The following is a 10240-nucleotide window of genomic DNA, read 5'->3' on the forward strand; positions in this document are numbered from 1 at the left end:
TTTTTTTTTTTTTTTTTAATAAAAAACCTCTTTGTTGAATAATTTGAGAAAAAAATAATCACAAGCATTTACCCATAGAGCCCCAAGCATACGCACACCTGACTAGATTTGGGGGCCTATGCATCCAGCAAAACATGAGAAAATGGTGAACCCCTGAAGACTACAATAGTGGCCTTTTTAATAAAAAAAAATAGTATCCCAAAGCTTAAAGCATATTGATATATCTCCAACTGCTATTGTACTTAGCAAGCATACCAAGGATTCTACAGTAAAGATGGGTAATTTTTCCGCAGAAGTAATGGCAACTCACCCTGCATAAAAAGCAAATAAATAAATGCATGAATAAACCTATGAGATGAAATTTGAAAACAGTCATGAGATGCTAGGTAGTCTTCATAAGTGATCTATACAAATAGTATAGATGTAAACTGTAATTCAAAAGGTATTTTAATAGCTTGCTTACAGTGCCGCTGAAAGATGTTCCTTCCTTAGCTCCATCTTCAGGCTCAGAGAACATTTTATAAACAAAGCTCTGGTTTACTGTTCCTAATGACCAAGATCCTTGAGAAATACTCTCTTAGAGCTGAAAATCGAATCCACTAAAAATAATCTTACAAAATAGGCTTAACATGCTTAGTGTCATTTTACTGTTTTAAAAATTATGTTATCCATCTATTAGGAGAAATCTCAGAATATATTTTTAAAATCACAAATTTTACCTAAAATACAAAAATAGAATTCTTCAATTTACAAAAACACAACAACAAAATCATTATACAAAAGACTTAACCTTAAAAATCCTCAAGAACTATAAGGAGACTCTGAACAACATTGAGGATATTAATCCAGAATGTATTAATTTTCTAATCAATAAACTAAGAAATTATTATAACCCAATTATATGGTTTTCTGGGGGAGGAGGAACAATGAATTCCCAGAAGTTATGTGGAAAACTGTATTTATGTGTGTGTGCATGTTTGAGTGTGTGTGTTTATGGCATTCGCTGAATTCCCACATTAGACTTTGACCTAGAAGAGGTTGAGATACACTATAAAGTTTCATAAGTATATTAAGTGCTACCTGATTGTATCAATCAGAGACATACAAAATCATAGAAAACTCTATCACTTAATGTGATCAGCAAGAAATATTCTCTTATATTTGAAATCCCTGGATACCCAAAAAGCACATTAAGATATACCTATACGTATTAAAAACCAATAGTATACAAACTGAATTCTTAGTAGAACAAAACCAAAGTGTAGAATTAGGAAATGAGAACGTAAGCCAATTCAACTTAATCCACTTAAACCAATTAATTCACCTCACTTTCACAGCATCAAGGTAAAGATCAGCCTTTTCTGTCATTCGGTTAGACAGTCTTCAGACCAAACATGGATTATCCAAAATGCAACTGTGAGGGATTTTTTTTTTTTTTAAACCAGCCAGCAGAATTCTTCAAAGCTATAATTATGTTTTCTCTATATGGAATATTTTTCCCTCTAATTAAGTAAAGATAACAAGTCTCACCTAATGAAGAAGTACAACTTTTCTGAAGAATATTAAATTGCTTGTTACAATCTTATTAGTGCAGATTCTCTATGTTCATCTAGACACTAACATTCTCTTAAGTGTTGTCAGATGCTAGGGATGAATGTACTCACCTAATACACTGATATCACCTTCAATTTACATCATACTGGATGTGTTCTTTTTTCTCTTTTCTGAGTGGAGTCATCAGTTTTGAGACCCTGGGAAGCTGTGATTCACGGTCAATATTGCCACCTTCTACAGATCACCTCAGTCAGACTTGGGGACACAGGGGCACTGTTGTGAATGTGCTGATGAAAATCTGGATCTCTAGGAAATCTCACATTGGCTTAAAAATCATTTCCCTTATTATCAAAATATAAGAATTTAGAAATGTGGTAAGATGCAAAAATTATCCTGCTGATGATTTCAGGAATTGAATCACTGGATTAACATGTGAATTAAACAAATAATAACCTTAAGAGAAAATGACTTCCATTTCTCTTTGAAACATTTTCTCTTTTTCATTTGTATAGAATCTGTTCAATACTTCCTTCTGTTATTTAAACAACTATACTGGGTAGCAAAGAGAAGGTTTAATAGTTCAAGAAATTTCACAAGTGATATATTTTCAAAAGCCTTCATTTTTTTCCTCCATAATCAATTTCATCTCGTGAAACAAAAAAACTAAGGCTCCAGTTACTAGAATGGGAACCCCTTGCTTCTTGGTGAAAGACATTGCCACTTTTATACTTGCATCCTTGAGCCTTCATTCCTGTTTCATTCTCCCACCTGCTCCCAGACACTCCATGGGATCCCCATCTCTACAGGGCACCTGTCCCCTGTTCCCAATATCTCCCCCACCTCAGCATGCCAGTTCCTTAGTTCAGGCACTGCGTGAGCCCCTGTCCACTGGCAGGACCTTGTGTTGTTCCAAATTCTATTTTTCTTTAAAACACTAAAAATAAAATAAACACACACACACACACACACACACACACACACACACACACACACCCCTACCATTTAGGAAATATCACTGTTTCTAACCCATGTGGATCTTATTTTTGCAATACTAAAAAACCACAAACCACTCTTAACCCTAGACAGGCATGTTACAAACATGTCAGACCTGTGACCTAAGAGAAAGAGTGGCAGTTGAGCAATGCAAATCCATGATCCTTGCTTACCACAAGGCAAACCCGAGCAAAACACTAAGAAACAACACCCCTATCTCTAATAGTGTTCTGTGAATCCTGATATTTCTATTTCCAAAGAACAAAATATCTCCTTTATCTGCTACTCTGTGAAACAAAAAGATCACGAGTGAAATGTAAAAGGACAACCGGGATATATCTTGGGCGTCCACCACGTGAGTCATCTGCATTGTTTTCAACAACTCTCCCTTTCTCCATAAATAAGCTAATATAAACTAAGATGCTTTCTTACCAGCCACAGCCATCACTATATACACACACACACACACATATACAAATATGTATGTATATATTTTGAGACAGGGTCTCAGTCTGTCATCCAGGCTGGAGTGCAGGGATGCAATCAAGACTCACTGCAGCCTCACTATCTTGGGCTGAAGCAATTCTCCCACCTCAGTCTCCCAAGTAGCTGGGACCACAGGTGTGTATCACCACACCTGGCTAACTTTTTGTATTTTTGGGGGGAGTGGGGTAGAGATGGGGTTTCACTATGTTGCCTAGCATGGTCTCAAACGCCTAAGTGATCCGCCCACCTCAGCCTTTCAAAATGCTGGGAGTACAGGCCTGAGCCACCACGCCTAGCCCTATCACTATTATCATTATAGCAACCATTCCCATTGTGTCAGATACTCTGATAACAACTTAATATGCACGACCTCATTTAACCTTCAAATAACTCTGAAAAATAAACAAGTTCTTACAACCTGGGTGTCAAAGAAACAGGCCTGGATAACCAAATAACTAACTCATGAGAAATGGATGCAATTAATCATAATGTTTTTAAATGTTTATGTTTAGGTCAACTAAAATACTATAAGAATGTAATATAAGAATTCATAAGAAACCAAAGGCTCAGTGAAAAAAATGATCTCCATATATATGTTAGAAGCTCAACACACACCATTTTATTCAGAACTTATGCTGAAATAAGTGATAGGTTTTGATGTTTGAAGACATTTGGAGAACTCTCCAAAGTTTCTACAACCCCGTACTTGCCCAGACTTCTATTTGCTTGCAAAACCCCAAAGAAGGATTCAAATGAGGAAAAACAATAATTTTAAATTTAACATTGCGAATTCAACCTTGGGGATATAAGTGCTGCATTATAAAACAGGCCAAATTCTAGACATTGCAAAAATGATTGATCTTTTTTTAAAACAGTTATTTTTCATTATACTTTAGTAGCTCCGATCATGTATCTCATTTCAGAATCCTATGGATGATATTCTTTATAAAAATTAAATACTCTTTAGATCATGGTCTTTGTTTATAGAAAACGAGCAACTGGAGTGTGTACAACTCCTCAAGGCATTTTCCCATTCTCTAGCTCCTCTCTATCTTCAACCCCAAGAATTCCTGTCTAAGAGGCACACTTGGGAAAGTGTGGGGCCTCAACCTATTAGCCAGGTGAGCCTGAGTCTAAAGGGCTGCCATGGACCATGGAACGGGGTGGGAGCAACCAGCACACACATGGATGCTGTTGCGGGAAGTCAGGGAGCCCAAATGGAGGAACCGGCTGAAGCCATGGCAGAAGAACATAAATTGTGAAGATTTCATGGACATTTATCCCTGCCCCAATCAATATTCTTGTGATTTCCTATGCCTGTCTTTACTTTAATCTCTTAATCCCATCATCTTCGTAAGCTGAGGGTGAATGTCGCCTCAGGACCCTGTGATGATTGAGTTAACTGCACAAATTGTTTGTGAGGCACGTGTGTTTGAACAACATGAAATCTAGGCACCTTATGAACAGGATAACAGCGATGTTCAGGGAAAAAGGGAGATAACCTTAAAGTCTGGCTGCCTGTGGGCCAGAAAGGACAGAGCCATATTTCTCTTATTACCAAAAATGGGTAAGAGAAGTATCGCTGAATTCTTTCCCCGGTAAGGAATATTAATAATTAACAGCCCTGGGAAAAGAATGCATTCCCAGAGGAGGCCTCTGAAATGGCCGCTCTGGGAGTGTCTGTCTTATGTAGATGTAGATAGGGATGAAACATGCCCTAGTCTCCTGCAGTGCCCCCAGGCTTGCCAGGATTAGGGAATTCCAGCCTGGCAAATTCTAATCAGACCGGTTCTCTGCTCTTGAACCTTGTTTATCAATGACAATGAGTGCACAGCTGGACATGGAAGTTCATTAGTGATTCTAGTTTTGTCCTGACCTTGTGATCTTGCCCTGACCTCCTGCCTTGTGATCTTCTGTCACCCTTGAAGCATGTGATCTCTGTGACCCACACCCTATCCGTACACTCCCTCCCTTTTGAAAACTGCTAATAAAAACTTACTGGTTTTACAGCTCAGGGGGCATCACGGAACCTGCCGACGTGTGATGTCTCCCCTGGACACCCAGCTTTAAAATTTTTCTCTTTTGTACTCTTTCCCTTTATTTCTCAAACCAGACAACACTTAGGAAAAATAGAAAAGGATCCACGTGAATATCAGGGGCGGATTCCCCCAAAAGATGCATTTTGCACATCTTGAGGATCGCTGGGAAAGGAATCCTAGTGATGAAAATTTATGAGGATTTGAAGAGAAGGGGTCAGTGATAGCCATCTTGGTGGCCAGGAAAGCCTTAAGATGTCAATCAGCAAACCAAGAAATCCCTCACCTCCTTGTTCCTGTCCCCATTTTACCCTGACACTAGGGTGCAGCAGCCCACCTCACACCCTTCCCAGGAGGCTGACAGCTGCCCCCAGAGGCCTCACCTGTGGGAGACGGAAGGGAACTCTCACCTTTGAACATACTTAATTTCTGCTCCAATGCTGGCTATTTCGGGATTAAAGGGTCCATAGAACTGTGATTTATTTAAAAGTAACCAGAAAAGTCTTGGGACCTGATTAAGTTTTATATCAGAGTCAGGAAAATATTACCCCCATTGAATAAATGTTAAAGGGAGGTGGGACACAAGAAAATACGTTTTCATTATACCACAAGTCATGCTTTTTTAATAGTGTTACACCAAAACAAGTGAGAATAGTTTCATATGATGTTTAATTTGGTTACACTGAAACATGTATAAGGCAACTCAGTTGTGAACAATTCTACACATTTCTGGCAGCCACCATAATATTATCCATAATGCTGCCCTTTCAGATCAACAGTAATTTCAGCGTGTTTCCCCAGCTATCTGGTTCAAAGGTTTGCAATTTTCTTAAGCAAAAGAATGGCGAATACTTAATGGAAGCCTTTCAATATTACGTTAGAAACAGCCAGCTAGTATCACAAAATGGAAAAGGGTTTCTTCAGTAATGAGGCAAAATAGACCATGAAAGAGTAGAAGTGTTAAGAGAATTCTACACCAAATCTTCTCTATCTCACAAGGTGTGTTCTTAAGATGATGCTCTAAATGACAGTGGTGAAACCCTTGGGTAGAAACCTATTCAGAGGTATAGAAAAAAAAATCTTTAACAATCCACAGTTCTCAATGTGATTGCTGTAGCCGGGCAGAGAGGCAATTGAGCTCATTTGGGAAGCCGTACAATGCTGCTATTTGCCGCTCAAATGTGCTAACATGGTAGAAGGAACCCTGGCAACCTCACAATTCCTAAAAAGAAGGAGCAGAGCATAGCTTTGGTCTGAATGGAATTCATGAAACACCCGAGGGGAGGTGATGCCTCCTTGGGGAGAATGGCTGCTATCTGTGGGAAGAGAGGGCCACAAGCCTTTGAATCCACTGGGGGAAAAGTGGACAGTGAGGAGAATGGAATGGAAGATCCACAGCATCCCTGTCCATCAGTGGGTGCCAATTTTCTACGTGAAATTATGGGAATCTACGTATAGGTTCTCCAAATGGTTTAAACAAGGACTTTGTTAATACCTTCCGTGGTCACTGGGTATCAGCTGACAATTCACAGAGGTGTGGAGGCCAAACAATTCTAGAAAAGTCAAAACAAACTTAACAACTTTATTATTAGTTTTTCTTTAGAAATAATTTGATGTAATTTAAGATTATATTTTCATTGCTAAATATGATCAATTTAATGTGAACTGATGGCAAGTTATGAATAAACTACACGGGTCTTCCATATGCCTAGTGGCCAGACAAGTTCTGGTCTATGCTCTCGAAAACACTAGAGAACGACAACAACAAAAGACCCAACTCACTCAAAATGGGAGTCTCAAAGCCTACACACCTTTGTGCATTAGACTGTCCCTCAATCTTGCAAGTTTATGGACTCACATGTGCTAGGTAGAGATGCTTATTCATAGTCTTGAGGTTTTCTTACAGGAAAAGGAAGCCCCTTTAGCTGTAAGTCTCTTGGTTTCTGGAAGACCGACTTATTCCCTTACAGTCTAGGACGAAGCCTGGACAAGGAGAGCTCAGGGCAGTCTTCCTGCACTCGCAGGGAGCACGCCATGGCCTCTGCTCCTCCAAGCTCTAAGAGGGCACTGGCCACTTCAGGGCTTACTGGAACTGCTAGGTAGTCAATCTGAGTCTAGGGCACAGCAGGCAGAAACAACTGGTTCACTGTGTAAACGTCATCTTCTCATGTCTGCTGTGTCACTCCTCAAATTGCTATTTTGACTCCCAAATGTCCTACTCCACTGTCTTTTTTTTTTTTTTTTTTTTTTGAGATGGAGTTTTGCTCTTGTTGCCCAGGTGGGAGTGCAGTGGCACGATCTCGGCTCACTACAACCTCCACCTCCCAGGTTCAAGTGATTCTCCTGCCTCAGCCTCCCGAGTAGCTGGGACTACAGGGATGCACCACCACACCTGGCTAATTTTTTATATTTTTGTATTTTTAGTAGAGATGGGGTTTTGCCATGTTGGTCAGCCTGGTCTTGAACTCCCGACCTCAGATGATCCAGCCCCATTGGCCTCCCAAACTGCTGGGATTACAGGCATGAGCCACCGTGCCTGGCCTCTTACTACATGGTCTTATTCCTCAACCAATTAAGAATCAGAGATGAAAATGGGTGCTATTAAGTAATCCCCCCTGCCCCCATCTAAAGACCATGATAGCACTGAGCAAAATTGAGCACATGAGTGTCTGATGCAGCAAGAGTGTACGAGAGGCGAAGACACGGTGAGGAGAGCACAGGTACTGCTGTAAGAGGCTGATGCTCTGTCTGTGTGCGGGAGATCAAGGTGAAGTGGATTGAGGGAAACTGTGCTTGCATTACTGGAGACTGTAATCATGAATTTTGTAATAACGACATTGGCATACAAATTTAAATGATATGCAATATCCTTTACTTTAGAAGTCATAAAATTATAGTTTAGAAAAAGAAATGCCTCAGAAAATGATGAAAATAGTAAGCCTTTGGTTTTCACACGAGTTTCTCCAGAGGAAGAGCATTGGAAGGAGACGTGAGGAAGCAGACAGTGGTCACAACTGTGAGCTGTGCTTCACATTTTCCTAGAGTCACCGTTTCAACAATAAAACGTGTTGTTTTTAGCTATTTAACAACGTTTCTTCCCAAGGTAATTTATATGTACACGCTTGGTGAACAACAAAGTTTTAAGCAAATATAGGGCATTATATTATGGCTATTTTTTATTACTGTTATTATTCTTTTACCTGTTTGGACCAAATTATTTTCAGCTAAGCATAATAAATAAAACTTCAGTGTGTTTCAATATTTAAAGTACCACTAAGTGTGGCCCTCAGTGGTCCCCAGCCCGCAGGGTCCGGGCCAAGCACTGCACAGCAGCCAGGCTCGCAGAGGATAACACCGCAGTAGGCAGCCACATGTAATCATAGACTGGATTCTGATCTGGCAAATGTGGCAAACGCTTCTGCCTATTTTCATTAATCCCATCAACCTCACCTTCAACATACCCAGGGTTTTTGTTTAGAAGTGAAACCTATTTGGATCCAGGTAGAGAATGTAGAATTATTTTAATATGCTATATGATTAATATTGCACCTGTTTTACTGTAAGCCAAAAAATGAATCCATCCTGTAACAAATGGACATTCACCTGCTTCAATTTCACTCATTTTCCCTTTATAACTTGTTAGAGTAAATTGTAGTGATATGTATTCTCTCTTGCCAAATTCACAAATGTACACACACACACACATATATACTCAGTATACATGTCTGTGTACTGTATGTATATATACATGTCTGTATGAAAAGTATGCCTATTCTATCACAAGGTGTATTTATTGTGTGTGTGTGTATATATATACACACACAGTAATATATACATATATACTGTGAAAAATGTCTATTCTATCAAAATCAATGTGCTCTACAACTTTGACCATGAGGATATTATTTATTTATATAATCCTTTTTTGATATGATTATACTTCAAAAACACTGGGGATTGGTAAACAACAAGAGCCTATTCTAAGGTTATCTAAATTTTTTAGACTTTTCTGTGACTTAGGAAATGGGCCTATAAATCTGCAAAACCATAAGCTTTCCATGAATTCAAATGAATTAGAAATACTGCAAATATAACCTTTTCTTGCATTATTTGGGCATTTAAATTCAGGTTTGTGTGACTCACGGGAGAAATAGAGAAGAAAATATGGGAGTTATGACACAAATGAGAATACTGTCTCTTAGAAGTCAAACTTCTAATATGTTGATTCACGTCTAATTTCCAACGAATCCTTGTCCTCATTCATATGCTTAGTAATAAATTTTAAAAGATAAGACCATCCTTATAAATTTACACATTGCCACAGTGGCAATATTCCCATGAAAAGACAAGTAATGTGCTTTCCGGTTTACGATTGTAGTTTTCCTCCGGGTGTGTGTCTGTAGCAAAAACTGTAGACCATTATATAAGTATTTCCAATTACATAAATTTAACACTCCGTAAAATGTAAATGGGAGGGTACCCCAGGGAGGGGGCTTCACTTCCTAAAGAATAATCAATAAAACCCTTCAAGTCAGACTACCTTGTTAAAATAAAATATATTAATGAAGTTCAACTTCTAGAAAATGAAAATTTTCTAGTACCATTCTGTGAATCATCTATACATTAACAAATTAACTGATAACAATAATAGCAAAATCAAGAGTCCTTGTCATACTAAATACTACAATATTTCTGCTGAAATATGGTTTATACCATTGCCACTCTCAAATTACAGACTACTGAATATGCTGATCAATGTTCAGTGAGATTTGAGATGTGTACATTTTAATAAGAATTTCAGTATCCTCTTGTCTTTGAAATCTTCTGAGATGTCTATATTTATTTAAGAACTTTCCCATTAATATATATTAGTTCTAATGTTTTCCAAGAAACCTCTGAAGGCATCAATTTTCAGGAATTTAATTTAAATTTAAGAAGTCTATATAGATGACAAAGAAATTCTCAGGATTCATTTGAAGACAAGTACGTGAAGACTTGTGAATGTGATTGTGCTCTCAATTGTCTGCTCAAGGTCACTACTAGTGACAAGAATAACAAGAAAGTTTTCCACTGATAATATGTAATGGAGATATATAATTTTTAGATGATGAAATAGCCCTGAGAAGCTACTCTTTGAGATGTTTAGGGGCCGGGCGCGGTGGCTCATGCCT

General features: G+C 38.5%; 1 protein-coding gene across 2 annotated transcripts in view; it reads right to left on the reverse strand.

The window, feature by feature from the left end:
- MYO16 (myosin XVI) overlaps positions 1-10240 on the reverse strand; it is a 655611-nt gene that overhangs the window by 242579 nt on the left and 402792 nt on the right. The window lies entirely within an intron of this gene.

Source organism: Mandrillus leucophaeus, unplaced genomic scaffold (assembly GCF_000951045.1).
Source record: "Mandrillus leucophaeus isolate KB7577 unplaced genomic scaffold, Mleu.le_1.0 Scaffold750, whole genome shotgun sequence".
In the NCBI taxonomy this organism is placed as follows: Eukaryota; Metazoa; Chordata; class Mammalia; order Primates; family Cercopithecidae; genus Mandrillus; species Mandrillus leucophaeus.